The sequence below is a fragment of the Sorex fumeus genome, unplaced genomic scaffold (genome assembly GCF_029834395.1).
Source record: "Sorex fumeus unplaced genomic scaffold, SorFum_2.1 ptg000061l, whole genome shotgun sequence".
NCBI lineage: Eukaryota > Metazoa > Chordata > Mammalia > Eulipotyphla > Soricidae > Sorex > Sorex fumeus.
In genome coordinates this window covers 24,933,866-24,940,023 of record NW_026606118.1, presented here as the reverse complement: position 1 = coordinate 24,940,023, position 6,158 = coordinate 24,933,866, and the positions used below count along the sequence as shown (strand labels likewise).

Below are 6,158 nucleotides of genomic sequence, written 5' to 3'. Positions count from 1 at the left end.
AGAGGGGACACCTGCGTTTTTAGAAGTATGCCAGCCATGAGACTTAAGTACTGTGCTGACGTGAGAACCCTCCCCCTCACAGATGCACTGGCAGTGGGGTATGTGCTCTCCAGGTGGAAGCCGCTTATGTGGCAGCCAGTAGATTTCTCCTTTCATAGATTACATCCATATCTCAGCCTCCTACATGAGGACAGCCTGGCTACCCCAACCACATTAGATCAATAGTGCACCGTGGTGAACACTGAATCTGTACCTCCCCAATCTGAAAGAATAAATCTCCTAAATCACTGCTAGAGACCCCACACACGTCATAGAGGAGCACCACAAAGGAAAGTAATATATTTGCAGGGGAAAGAGGAAACTACCACTTACCAAGCTTCCTCAGAGACCCTGGCAGTGTGAGGGAGACATTGATAGTGAACTAGAAGGATCCACCTACATACTATGACAGCATCATGGTAAAATAGTACAGATCTCCACCACTAGGAGTGAATAAAGAAAATAGCCATGAAGCCTTAACAAGGGATACCCACATACATACTCTCTTGGATAAATAATTGAGAGATGAAATGGTGAGGATGTTTAATGAGCTCAAAGAAATAGTAGAGTGACATCCAATAAATTATGGGAGGATATGAAAGAAACAGTGGAACAGTCAGTGAATAAAATTCAGGAAGAAATGCTCTTCGTTCCTGTCTCCTCCTGTCTCTCCTGCTCATGTCTCCACACCCCTTCTCATAGCCTGGGCTCTTTCTCTCCACGTTCCTGCTCTGGTATTCTTCTGCATTCTTCTCCCTCTATCCATCTTGCTCGTCTCTCCTGGGTTCATCTTGCCACCCTGCTCTCTCTCTCATCTCTCCAACTCTCTTGTCTGTCCAACTTCTCCTTCCTAGCCCCTCATTCCTCTGTCCCAGCTCTCTGAATTCTTCCTCTTATCCACTGGTCTCTCCACCCCTACTTGTCTCTCTCCCCATTGCCCTCTGGGCTTCTGCTACACCCAGTCTTGTAGCCAAATCAACATAAGCAAGCCCTTCTTGAGGGCCTAACAGATTGAAAGGAAAAACCACCTGGGGTATTCCAAAGCCCTTCCTGACTGCTCAAGGGCAAAAATGCCTCCTAAGGTGTTTTTCTTCTTTCCTCAGTCCAATAACTCTATAAATATCTTAATACTAGTTATTTTTGTATGGACACAGTAAGAGATAACATTAAGGCTTGTAAGGCAGCTCTCCTGGGGACATCTTGCCACGAACTCAGACTATAGTGCTCAGGCCAGATTAATCATTCTTAACCCTAACAGGGTCCAAATCTAGTTATTACTTTTTGAATCATGACAGCATTTGTCCATGCCCAAGTTCTTAACTTATAGTTAAGCATTATGGCGCTTTGGCCAGGCCCATCTTGATGCCAGGGTAGCACATAGCTTATCACTTGCTCTGGTTCCATTCAGTTCCTCTTTGGGACCCTGCTTTTAGGGACGCTATGAAGTAAAGGCAGCTGAGGTTTAGGTGAGAGAATAGATGCCCCGAAGGGAAATATTACTGAGAGTCACATTACAAAAGCATAGCATAAACTATCTTCTTATGTCCATACAAAAAGGATATTGCTCTGAATAAACTATGCAAAGGACTTAGGGAGAAGAGAAAGACAATATTTACAAGTCAACAGAGCACAAAGAAAGAAGTTATAAATAAACATAGAAGAATGGTAGCACTGTGATGGGAGCAACACAGTAAATCTAAACTACCTGAGACTATGCAGGAAGTACAAAACAATGTTATCCTACATCTATTCACAGTGTTTCAATTAAAAAAAACAGAAAAAATTCTTAATTGTCTGTACTAATGGAGGTATGCATGACCCAGACAAATTGAAAGAGTGATAGATGCCTTAGTATATTATTTTAGTCCTTGTTTTTAATTTTTCTTCCTCTTCATAGCTAGATTTCAGTAATTTAAATTTAGCATCAGTATTCAGATGAATTATCTTCTCTCTTTGTTTCTACTTTTATTATTCTCCTGTTCAATAGATTCTTAAAGTGATAGGTATGTGAGCCATAGTTTAGTTGTTTCAGATATTAGTTAAACACTAAATAGTGAAGACATTCTTATCTAAAGAATATTATCATATTTTTCATTATTTATATTGTTATAACCTACTGACCAAAACTGCTGATGTGTGTGTCTGTGTGTGTGTGTGTGTGTGTATAATTGTGTTCATGAATGCATGTGTCTCTGGGTAATATTTGTTTTCATTATCTGGTCTAGTCAGAGGGGGAAAAAAGACAACACAAAATGGCCAGCGAACATTGTGTACTTAACTTCAAGGACCTTATCCAAGGACTCCAGCGATATTAAAATTCCAGTATAGAAGCAGGGATCATTATCAGTTATTACTCATCAGGATGATGAGTTTTTTAATACCTCAATCATGACCCTTCCAAGCAAACACTTAGACTGTGCTTTTTGCATCACAAGGCAATGGGTGGTATATTGCATTGATTTCTCTGTCTACATAGTAGAGTATCCTTGCAAAGATGAGCCAGAAAAATTATCCTGAAGTAGATGATTTATAGCACGTTATTAAAAGCTATTGAGGCACTTACTATAAAGACTCTATGAATAAATTCATGCTTTTCAGGACCTCTCACGCATATATGAAGTTATTTTCAAGATTGTGGACAAAAATATTTACCACTATAGTGATAAGTGTGTATATTCATTTTTGTCTCTAGGTTGTTTTCTGGTGCCATGAACAAAGCTGTATACATGCTATTGCAGATACCTTCACAAATAATAAAGATAAGATCCAAAGTCATATGGGTTTTGCTAAAATTTTAGAACATTTAACATGTGGCTGACATCGATCTGTTTTTAATACGTTAAGTACATTAACTCATGTCATTACTGACATACTATGAGGTGGGTATTATATTAGACTTATTTTATAGATGATTAAAGGAATACAGAGAATAGTATCATATTTCTAGAGTTTCAGAAGCAAGGACTCGGTGCTTTTTTTTTTTTCACTTTGAACTGGAACCTCTCAGACTGCATCCTCTCCCTCTCTCTCTCTTAGAAGAAGAGAAGAAACACCCTCATCAATGGTAAAATGTGATTGCAGAAGCAATGCCTAGAATTGTGTTCACGCTCAGGATAGGATGCTGTGACTCTTCTGTGAGATGCTTTACATGATCAGAGAAACTTCTCTAGTAATGAACTTCTCTAGTAATGAACTTTTCTAGTAATGAACTTCTTTAGCAATTAACTATAGAAATAATCCCTGAAAGTTTAGTCTTCAAGGACTCAAATTTCAATGGAAAGACCAAATTTTAATTCAAATTTTAATGGAAAGACTAATTTGTGTTCTTTGCTATACCAAATTCTATCTTAGAATGAGAACAGTGAAACATCCTACATTTAATTAAGGAACATATGCAACTCAAAGGCAGCAATAACCAAAATAAAAAGATAACCTACAGACTAGGAATAAATATTTGCCCACCAATCAACTTCTAAAGGGCTAATATTCAAAATATAAAGCACTTGGAGAACCTTATAAGAAGAAAAGCATCTAACCCCATCAAAATTTGTGGTGAAGAGAGGGTTAGAAACTTCCTGAAACGTGACATGCAAATGTCTAAAAGGCATATGAAACTTCAATCTGCACCACTAATAATCAGCAAATAATCAAAAAATTACAATGTCATAACACCCCACACTAGAGAGACTGGCACACATCAAAAAAAGCAAAAGCAACCAGCATTGGCATGGATTTCAGGAAAATCCCTTTCATTCACTGCATGTGGAAATGGAACTAGTCAGTCTATTTGGAAAACAGTATGGAGACCCTTCAAAAAAATAGAGAATGAGCTTCATATGATCCAGAAATTTCTCTTATTGAAATATATTCTAAGGACTGAAAAACACAAAGTAGAAATGACAATCTCTTATGTTCATTGCAGCACTATTCACAATAGCCAAATCTGGAAACAATCCCAGTACCCAGGAACAAATTACTGGGGACTAGATAGACAGACCTTTAGGGCAGTTTATGGCTCCTTTCAATTCAGAGTTCTGGAATCCTGACTTGAAATGCTATCCTGGAATGCTACCCCCAGGAGAACATGTACCTGTTTTCTGTCTCAAAGAATATCCTGCGAAATCTCTTTATACAGGCAATGCTTATGATAATTTTAGAGCCTTAGATATGTATAAGTTTAAGATAGTTAGGCATTCGACACAGCATATTATTTTTCTTTTTGTGATTACTGGTTCTAAGCAATAAATACTGTAAGTGGAAGATAATCAGGGCTCTCATTCCTCAGACTGTTAGCCTCCTGACCCTGTGCTTTTACTGTTCTATTTCTCCTTCCTTAACCCTTCTGGTGATCCTGCTTCTGGCCTGTTTACCTGAGACTGGTTGGTCCCTGAAACAGATGGCTGGATAGAGAAATGATGATACAATATACCATGATCCAATATAAAATGAAACATTACCTGGTGATATGAATATATGAAATCATGCAATTAGTTGCTGCATGGATAGATCTGGAGAGTATCACGCTAAGTAAAATTTGTTAGATGGAGAGGAGCAGACATAGAGTAATCTCCATCATGTGAAGGATGCAAGAGACACTGTAGGGGAATAACAAATGTCCATGAACAATGTAAAGCAATGGAACATGAGAACTGAATTTTAATTGGAAGCTTATTGCTAGTAGGGTGAGGGAAATTGCAACAGAGAAAAGAACACAATGACAATAATGGAAGAAAGTGACACTTGGAAGGAGGAGGTGGTGCTGAAAGGTAGTATTATACATGATATACATGAAACCCTAAAAGTAACAGTGCTGAAAATCACAGTGCTTGAAATTTGTTTTTAAATGCTTGACATTATAGAGTATACAAGTATAATCCCTCATATATAGGGTGAACTAATTTTTGACAAAGGATCTGAATGCATGAAACAAAATAAAGACAGGCTTTTCAACAAACGGTGTTGGGAAAATTGTATAACCACACATAAGAAATTAAAGCTGGGTCCATATCTCATAACTTACATAAAAGTCAACTTAAAGTGGTTCAAAAACCTTGACATCAGACCCGAATCTATAAAGAACATGACAGAAAATATAGGTAGAATGCTCCAATACCTAAACCTCATAGTAATCTCCAATGATACAATACCATTGGCAAAGGTTATAGAATGAGACAGCATCAAACTAAAGTTTCTGTATGGTATAAGACACAAAGTCTCATACCAAAGGACAAATAACTGAGTGGGAGAAAATATTTGCACTCAACACATCAGATAAAGGGTTGATTTCTAGAATCACAAAATCAACAACAAAATATCCGAAGCCCCATCAAAAAAATGATGAGAGGACATGAACACACATTTATCTGAGGCACATGAAAAAATGGTAATCATAACTAATTAGGAAAATTAAAATGAAGATGACAATGAGATAATATCTTATGTCAATGAGATGGACACATATCAAAAATACTAGAAACAATCTCTGTTGGAGGCATGTGGTGATATGATGATGTGGAACCCTCATGCACTGGTTGGTGGGAAAGTTGTCTAATCCAATGCTTATGGAAAACGGTATCAAGCGTACTCAGTCAAATCAGAATTGAGCTTCCATATGACCTAGCTATTCAGCTTTTGGGTATCTATCCCAGGACAGAAAAACAATGATTCAAAAGAGCATATACAAACATTTATTCATTGTAGCACTCTGAAAAATGGCCAGAATTTAGAACCAATATAGATGTCCAATGGTAGGTAATGGAAACATGAAGATGTGGTATATATACACAGTGGAATACTACTCAGACTTAAGGAATGATGAATTCATGCAATTCATGGTAATATGGATGAAACTGGAAAACATGTTAAATAAAGAAAGCCAGAAAAAGGATAAATATAGGATGATATCACTGATATGTGGTATATAGAATAACTGGATGAGGGAACGTTATGTTTCAAAGGGCCAATGTCATTGACAGAGTATAGAGATAAAGAAAGGAGGGGAGTGGGAGGAAGAGATAGATGGGAGGCAATGGGGAGCAGGTCAGAGGATTAAGTTACAAAAGTGGTGTTAAAGAATTATAGATTCAAATATCTAAATCATAGAGTCAACAACACTGAAA

General features: G+C 37.4%; 1 pseudogene; it reads right to left on the bottom strand.

Annotated features, from left to right (window-relative positions):
• Positions 1-3,037: 3,037 nt before the first annotated feature.
• On the bottom strand, positions 3,038-3,295 carry LOC130034888 (uncharacterized; annotated as a pseudogene).
• Positions 3,296-6,158: the final 2,863 nt, after the last annotated feature.